Here is a 9,897-nt window from a genome sequence, read left to right as displayed (position 1 = left end):
CTGAACCCTGACACACTCCTCAGCTTTTCTCTGTCCCACATCAATGGGGAAAAGATTTTTCAGATTCTGAACCTGATTCTGTATTAAAATGTTTGCATGAAAGGCAAAGACAAAAGATAGTAAAAAAGTTACTAAAAGGAGACAAAAGACAGCATGAAATACAACTTTGAACAGGACTGAGGCAGCTGTAAAAATTCAGGTTAAAAAAAGATTTCTTAGAAAAAAAAAAAAATCTCAGACATCTCAAGTATAGCAGCCAGGAGGATGGACCAGACTGAAGATGGTTCTTTTTGATTCAAAGGCAACTGTTTCTTTACAGCAAAGTCTCTACTGTTGTACAGCATAGCTACAACTGAATGCCCCCTCCCAAAATTTCTGTAACAATGCTGAGATGGCTTGAAGGTGGTTAGTTCTGTTGGCAGTCAGTCAGAGTAGAGGACCAGACCCTTCATGGTGTTGCTGCTCTCATGTTTGTGTCACTCTTAAAATGATGGGCACAGCTCTGCCTTTCATAAATCCAAACCAATGTGTATGGGAAATGACAACATTATTACCACACACAAGGAGATCACTGCTCTAAAATGGGATTCTTTGCAACTGTTGGGCATGTTCCAGCAGCACAGATGTTTCTAACCAGAGCTGGAAGACTCTATTACCTGTGTGGTGACATCTTGGTCCTGTGTCACAAACCCTCACTTTCTGACCAAGAAGTCTTGCTCCCCGGAGCTGCTCCTGTACAGACTTGCCCTGGCCATGTGCTGTGCACCTATACTGGGGGACAAGAAGCCCCATTAGGTCTGCTGCAGCAGCTGCATGGCTTCCACTGAACACGGCCTGAAGGGGAAGCTGCTCTTCCTGCCACACCCAGGAACACCCAGAGCCCTGGCCTGCAGTCTGTGCTCACATGCATCTTTACTCCCTCTTTTTAGAAAGGCTACCAAGTTGTTGCCACATCCTTGTCTAGAAAGTTTACAAAGGACGGGTGCAAGCATTTGGTATTTCCCTTGCTCCCCTGGATCTGTCAGTTCTTAACATCTTTATGTTGGAACATAAAGATATTATGAACATACATAGACATGTACACACACAGAGATAAAGAACATATTTCTGTGAACATTGGCATGAAGATCCCTAAACCACAGGTGACCATCACCCCTGTGCAGAGCCCCAGAGTGGCTCCCCTTCATTCACCTTCCTCAAGCAGCACGGTTACCACGAACTCCCAGTGGTTCCACAGCAGGGGGGAGACAAGCTAAGTACAGGCAGACCCTGCTGACCTGCCCTGCAACATTCACCTACACTGGAATTACAAGGCTGTCATTACTCTGTGCCTCTAAGATGAGCCTGGCTCCATCTTTCCTGCCCCCTTCCATTTCCTACCTCCTGACCTCTCTCCAGACTGAACAAACTCTGCTGTCTGTCCCCAGGGCTCCTATGCTGTAATCTCCTTGTCATCTTGCTGGCCTCCACTGGACTTGTTCCTGTATCTATATATCTGTGTCTATTGGACCAATTTAACTGCATGGACAGTGAAATCTTATTGCAGCTTAAATTGCCCCACTGGTGAACAGTTCCATCCAGCTTCTTTCAGCTGTTGCTGGCTCCTACCATTTTCTCCAGGTAACTAATACTTCTGTGATCTTTTAAATTCTATTGCAACTAAAACACAATCCACATCATTGTTTTTAAATATAAAACCAACTACTTTCCTACCTTTTGTCACATTTTTAGCGCTTGAAAACACTTTTTCAAGTCCAAAACCTATCATTTAACTAAGGCTCAGTCTTTTAATGTATCGTTTACTACTCTTGATTCCATGTACAAGCTTTAATCCTTCTACCAGCACCATTTCTCAGCACTAATACTGGAGATCCAAAACAATCTACTGGTATCTAGATAAAAAAGAATTCAGGTCCTCAGGTACACACCAGAGTGTTGGCCAACATCAGCTTTACTGATGTTTGACTGCCTTATAACAGGAACCCCCTCTGCTGGAGGCTGAGGCAGAGTGTGACATCACAGAAGCTGAAATTCATCTCCTTGTACAGGAAAAGGCATCTTGAGCTCACAAGCAGACATTGTATTCAGATTCTTCTGGTGTGTCCTTTCACAGCTGAGGTGCTGGTGGGGGACACGCCATCTCCATGCTGCTCCCCTTCCATCATTTCAAATTTCCCTTTGCCCAGGCCTCAGGGTGCAGTCCTGTCTGCATGCAGAAGGAAAACAGCATCAGTGAGTGAGGAGCTCACCCACCCCACATTACTGTTCCACTGGATTACAACATTACTCTTGTGCCAAGAGCACAGAGAGCAATGAAGAAAGAACATGTGTTAAGCACAAAAATAATACAAAGAGACCGATAACTGAGCACCAAGGCAACCAGTCACAAGGCAAAGGTCATAATCACTGTTAAGTGCTCTAATAAGTGACAGCACTATTACATTCTCACCCCTGATGGTCCTTGTAATTCCAGCCTCAAGAAGAGCTCTCTGAACATGCTCATGGTATTGCAGGAAGCCATCTTCAGTGCCAGGGGTGTGGAGCCACCATGGGTTTCCCTTAACACCTAATGCATTGGAGAACAATTCCAGGAAACAAATACAGTTAGGATGATGACTCTGAAGAGACACTTAATTGGTAACTTCCTTGAGAATGTGCTTTTGTAATACAAGGACAGTAAAACTACAGAGCAATGCATTAGCAAATACAGTTGGATAAAGAGCAGGGAAATGCTCTGAACAGCCTTTCCAAGAGGTTACCTGGAATTCTCTGCCACCGTTGAGGAACCCCAGCAACAGACAGCCTGACAGAACACAGTCACCTCACTACAAATTAAATAAGCCCAGTGCATCTTCTGGTGCACATTTATTTCAGCACTGATGAAGGGAATGCAGTGACACACCCGTGCCAGCTCTTACCTCTACAAAATGCTGCTCAGCAACAAGTTAAGGAATATCAAACCAAGTGGGCAGAGCTTTTTAACATTACTTTGTCTCGCTCCCCGGAGTCCTTTGCAACTTTTTTCCACTTTGCTGTTGCACACTCTGCCCCAAATACAATGCTGTACACTCACGGTTTTATGACATCTTCCCTCAATTTTTAACACAATTTATATAGGCCCTTAGGCTGTCAGCTGAGTTCATACTGCAATCTGAAGTGTCTACACACTAATGAATAGTGAGGAAAGAGAAAGGATTTTATCACTCCACTGTGAATAGGAGTCATTATTTAGCCAAAGAAACACTTGTATCTCCCAGAAGCCTTGGCCATCCGCTCTTCCCTTCAGAGGAAGGAAGATGCCCAGGAAACCTGCCAGATGCTGAAGCTCTCAAATGGCTCTTGTGCACAGGGACAGTCTGATACGTAAGGACAAGCAAGGCAGCTGAATTCCCAACAGCTACGTGGTCAAGACAAAATATCAGCTGGATAGAAAAAAAAAAATAAATTATTTTTTTTTTTTAAAATGTCATTACCTTTAGCCCAGAAAACCAACCATATCCTGGGCTGCATCAAAAGAAGCATGACCAGCAGGTCAAGGGAGGTGATTCTGCCCCTCTAGTCTGCTCCTGCAAGACCCCAACTGTGAGAACTGTCTTGTTTTGGAGCCCCCAACACAATAAGGACATGGAACTCTTGGAGTGAGTGCAGAGGAGAGCCAAGATGATAACAGGGCTGGAGAACCTCTCCTATGAAGACAGGCTGAGAGTTGGGCTTGTTTGCCCTTTTAAGAAGGTATATAGTGACAGGACAAAGGGCAATGGCTATAAACTAGAAGAGAGGAGGAATTAGGTTAGGTATTAGAAGAAATTCTTTCCTGTTGAGGGTAGTGAGACACTGGCATAGGTTGCCCAGAGAGCTTGTGTATGCTCCTTCCCTGAAGTGTTCAAGGCCAGGCTGGATGGGGCTTTGAGCCATCTGGTCTAGTTGGGAGGTGTCCCTGTCCATGCAGGGGCCTTGCAACAAGATCTTTAAGATCCTTTCCAAGTCAAACCATTTTATGAAGAACAAGTGTTCCTTTCTGTTACTACTACTTTTCTGATTAAGTTTTAACTGTATTGTATTTTCTCCTCTAGATTTTATGAGTAGCTCATAGCTTCCTTAATCTCAGTTTGATGTATCTTACATATTAGTGTGTGATTATTTTTGTTACTATGTTAATATGATTTTACTACAACTCGAAAATAAGAGGGAACTCCATATTAAAGGGCAAGGCACAAACACAAAACAAGATGCGTATCAGTTTTCTCACCTCCTTAGCTCTGCCCCTCCAATGCCAAGTAAGTAACAGACTCCAGGTTAGGGAACACTCACACTGGACACAAGTTACAGGCGCTGGGCCTGATGAGAGGGGCAGGGGTAGCTGCCTGCTGGCACAGCAAGGCCACAGCAACCCAGAGAGGTGTGCGAGGACTACAGGAAAGCAAACATCACTCCAAGCAGAGCAGGAAGGAGTACCTAAGGGGGATTTGAAGGCCCTGGGAATGCAGGTAAAACCCTAGCCAGGTTTTACAAGATAGCTAGATACAGCCTTCCAGGCCAAAGCCTGCTGGCTGATCCCAGGGACAGTTCAGATCAGAAGCCACAATGTTGACTGTACAAACTGAATTCTGCATGCAGGGTGTCAGTAACACGCAGTAGCTCAGACGTGGGACAGCTCTGATGTGGCACTACAGACATGTTCTGGCTGGTCAGACAGTAAGCTGTCCACAAGAGGCCATGCACTTATACATCGGGTTGTTCAGAAACATGTTGGTGACAGGTGTCAGGAATTACACAAGGAATTACATTATTTGAAAGCAATTATTAATTGGGAGTGGAGATTACGTAACTCTCAAATGTAAAACAGAAAGAGAGCTCCCAGTTTCAGTAACTGATTGTTTAAAAAGCCAAATATCCTAACACCTACCTGATGCCAACACTTGGTGTGGAATTCCCTTTTGTGTCAATAAGCAGAAGGATTCTGTACAAGCCAGTCTTCATCTGCACTTTAGGATTTTAATAGTAACCTAAAAAATAAAGAGACAGTAAATAACTGCGACACTTCAAACAAACTGGAAAATAAAGTAGCTTCTCTTTTCAAATACCCATAGGCATAATAAAAAAACTAAACCATAATAAAACTTCACATTATTTTCACAGAAAAAAATACCCACAATTTATTCTCTACACATTCTTACCACTTAGTTGTTACTACAAAATTTCTCTAAGGATTTTAATTTAATTTTACTATCTCAACAGTTAACAGCTGTTCCAAGAACATTACTGAGTTCCTAGATTTTCATACTTCTGCTTGAAGTAGATTAAGTGCAGTTCTGCTCCAAAGTGCCTCAAATTATTTCTCTTTGGAGGGTTTTAAAAACACACATATCAAACAGAACCCTGCCATCTTCTGTTCTAGTATATAATAACTGAGAGTGTTAATAAGTGTCCATCCTCAATTCTGCATGTCTTCTTCCAGAGCCCACATTTAAAATAATGATTCAAAGTGTTTAAAATTCAACAGCTCCCTGATCCAGACATTCAGGCTTCTAAACAGCTCTCATCCCTATGCCCACCCGCAGTCCCTCCTCCCTTGTTCCAGTTAAAATAACTTCTCCTCCACAAATACCTCTGATTTAAGACAACATGTGAGCACTGCAATGTTTGATAGGTTTAACATGATCTATCACTAATGCTGGGGAAGCAGACATGGAAACATGTTGCAGAGCCAAGGAACCCTTAAAAGAAATCTCTGTAGACAGGAAGCCTCCCTGGAAAGCCCCCAGTTGTAGCAGTGCAAGAGTATGAAGAGCTCTGTGTGCCCCCAGATAAAGACTTCTGAAAATAATTTACTAACATCTTGAGGTACCATTTGATGATTAGAAAACTTAGCATATCCTGCAAAGTATTAGTTACAGAAAGAGAAAGTCACACACAGATTATGCCTTTCTGCTAGCTTCACTTCAGGAACAGCCTCAAAAACCAACTCAGAAGTTCTGTATGTGTAATTTACAACACACAACACAAATATTTACAATAAAGGTAACATTTACCTTATCAGATACAGCTGGAAAACAGCTGAGGCTAGCAGCTCAGAATTAATATAATTTCAAAGTAAACACAATTATTATGTCTGAGTCTTACTAGAAGTGCTGTTAATTGATCATTTCTCCTATCTGCTTCCTTTTCATCTCTTCCCCACCACACAACCCATGGGGCAGCTACATTGCTATGTATCCAATTTCAGAAGATCTGTTACCTATTCCATAACAGACATTCAGCAAGATGGATACTTCATTCCTGAAGCAGATAGCACAGAGCACATCCCACTATCCCTTTGTAACTAGAGCTGTAATTTCACAAGTACGAGTACTTAGAACATTTAGCAGGGCAAATACAGTAGTGGCTGAAATGGCAGAAATGACTTTCAGCCTCAGGGCCCAGGCTGGGCTTCTCATCTATACCCTTCTTAATGGGGAGCTACAATTAGAAACCCATCACCTTTCAGCTTGTATTTTAGTACTGTGAAAAAACCCAAACATAATTAGGCTTTTTCATTTACAAACAGCAAGGCTCAGACCTCCCAAAGGCCTAATACAGTCCCCTCCAGTTTCCCTAACAGCCAGACTGTATTCTCTTTCTTGGACACCCACATTTACTGAAGAGAGAGCAGTGAGCCAGATTCTTGGCATCTGGTAGGTAGTAGTGAAAAAATCGTAGACAAATAAACCTGGTGTATATTTGAGAACAACCCCTAAAACCAGGCAGTAAGACCATATGTGGTAGTGTTACAAATTAATCATTTACCATTACTCAGATACTTAAAAAGTGACTATATAGTGTGGGTTCTTTTTTAATAGTAAATCTGACTCTGCATTTGTTGAGAACTGTCTCTCTATAAGAAATAAACATAATTCCAACCTCTCTACCCTACTGCTTACAATTAAAAGTAACTACTCTGTTAGACCTGCATGTGTTCAGCAGATAGTGTGGGGAAAAAAGAACTTGTAAAAGTGAGCAGGAACACAGCAAATGGTTATCTTCAATGTCACACTTTGAATCATCTTCATTCATATGGATGAATTTTCCTCTAAATTAAAAGCTCAAAGCAAAATGAATCTGAAATACCCTCTAAAGGCTAAAAGCATGATAAACATGTCTGTTCTGAGCAGATACATCATGCACAGAGTGACCGATAATGTCCACAGACTGAGCCATTACCACAGAACATGGAACACCAGCTCCTCAGTGCAACCTGGCTCAAGTAACATGTGTTCAGCTTAACAAAATACTCTTCACTCTCCTGTCTCTTCAATACACAAGTGCTGTGCAGGACAAGCTCCAAGCAGCCACAGCAGCACACCAGGCAGAAACAGCCATGACAATCTACACACTGAAGGACATTTTACATTTATTTTGCACACATGCCCTGACTGACAGAGTGTTTGGCTGTTGGTTGTTTCTTTTTTTATTGATTTAACAGGATTTTTAGTGGCTACTGTACCAAAGAGTTTTCCCCCTATAGTTTCCCTCCATTTCCCCGCCCCCTTTATTTTATGTCTACTTTAAAAATTACCTAGCAAAACAGATCAGCAGCATGGGTAAATTTTGACTTCCACTGAAGTGGACTGTACGACACTTTGCACCAGCAGGCACAGGTAACATTTTGAGAGTAGCAGAGCCACTATCCATCCCACAGAAAGGAAGAACTCCCAGTGCCGAGCTTTTTTCAGGAAAACACACAATCCCTTGTGGCCACTTATTGGGGGTTTCCAAAGGGAACCTGAGATGATCCGCAGAGCTGTGTTCATGTTTGCATTTGTTGAGGTTTACCTATCAAAGGTAACAGATAACAATGTTGACTGCTAGCGTACTAACAGAAGACGCAGTGCTAGACATTTTTAAAAGCAATCCTTTCCTCCCCAGTCTCCTCTTAAGTTTTTGCTCAATCCTGGCCAAACCTGCTCACCTTAATCACAAGCAGCCCCTGCTGAGGACACAAGTAGGCATTTGTAACATTACAGTCATCAGAGGATAAATCGGTTGTCACCTGGGCATCATTAAACAGCTGCCATGGATTAGAGGTGACAAACTGCAAAATAACCCTTCCCAACCTTATGTTACGCCAATTCACTCCTTAAGAACTTGCAGACAGCTAAGAAGTAAGTAAGCATTAATGGGAAAAAGTGCATATTATCAAATTAAGGTTTAAAAGAAAAATTATGTTCCTAGAAACAAACTGCAAATACTACTTGAACTGAGCCAGCAAGGCACCAATTTTCCTTGACAAGACTATTAAAAACATTTTATAGTTATTTCACAATTTTCAGTTTATAAGGTATAGCGTCTGAAGCCAGTATCTTACACAGAATGAGGAATGTAAATGCAGTAATATTCCTCTTCTGGAATCAGATTTTGAAGAAAACCAAATGGTGACAGTTACTAGTGGCCAGGTAATAAACCTGTACCAGTGACAGCACTATGATCAAGGGACATTTATTTTTCTGTTTTGCCTGGAGTGGCAAAACTTCACTCATACAGAAGTTAAACTGTTTCTTCAGTACCTGCGAAACAATGAGCAAGTCTGAAAATATTTAAATAGAAAGGACAAATATTTTGTCTGTGCAGCTTAAGCAAGCTCTGAATTCAAGACACTGAAATTTGCTAGTATTTTGTAAATTTAATCCAAATTGTTCATTTGCCAGTCAGCATGTTCCTAGAAGTAAGACCCTATACTTAATTTCTTTGGTGAAAAAGATTCCCTACAATATTAAAGAAGTTTAGATTTGCTCAGCAGAAAGTTTAACTTAACATCACGCAAACTTCCACTGCACAGTATAATGGGTATTATATTTTAAAATACATTTTCTACACAAATACATTGTATTTTCAAAAAAAATTGCCAACTGTGAAGCTGTAATCATGCAAAGTCACTAAAAGAATCCTTTATGGAACAGCAACTCAATGTTTTTAACACAGCTCCCTTCCCTGTATTGCTCACTAACGTTCCCATGTAAACTTGAGGAATCTGCAGCACCAATATAGCTGGATAATCAGGGATTTGCACAGTAATCCATTCTACAGATGTTGCCATTAATGCAGCAGCAATGTCTTCAGATAATTCAAATTTCAATGGCTGTGTTCATGCTGAACAGCCTGGAAAAACATCCAAGTAACAGTACCATTTTCTCCATTCAGAACTGGCTCAGCCTGTTACACACGTTAAGTTCCTCACTATTTGGTGTACTCTACCTCAACATGAACAGCTAAGAAGTATAAAATTGTTGGAAGAAGCAAGGGAATAACCTTTAACCCTCACAATCTCTTTTACCTAGAAATAATGATGTACAGATGTGATTTCACTGATTATTAAAGAAAACTTAAGAAACCTGAGAGATCAAAAGCATCTGAAGCCATTGCATCACTCAGCATAGGAAGTTACAGTTAAGATTTAATCAGATGGTTTTATGTCAGGTTCTAGAGATTTCAAGTGAGCTCACCTATGACAGAAACATATGGCTTGCTTACATGCAGAGTCTGAAACAAATTTAGAAAAGTCTGCTTAAAACCAGATATGGCCAAAGTAACAGCTAGAAAAAAAGCAGTTATCAGTATTGCTCTATTACTTCACCAGAATTCAGGATTTCATTGTACCACAATTTTACACAACATCACACAACACTCCCCATTCCCTCTGGTAGGTTGGGATTCCTTACCTGACATTTTTGCAGCAGGTGCCAAGTCAGGCCAATGTCCTAACCTCCTCTTCCAAAATACTGACAGCAGAATTGATTACCTTTGTGGGGCTAAAATCTCTGAAGCCACAAGACTGTGCTGGGGGAAAGGGCACGGCAAGCTGTGGTCGCATGGTCATTACAACTCAAGATTCACTCATAGAGCTTTCATCTTTGGTGTGCT

Source organism: Calypte anna, chromosome 1 (genome assembly GCF_003957555.1).
Source record: "Calypte anna isolate BGI_N300 chromosome 1, bCalAnn1_v1.p, whole genome shotgun sequence".
In the NCBI taxonomy this organism is placed as follows: Eukaryota; Metazoa; Chordata; class Aves; order Apodiformes; family Trochilidae; genus Calypte; species Calypte anna.
The sequence above is the reverse complement of the archived record's forward strand: the minus strand, read 5'-3'. Positions refer to the sequence as shown.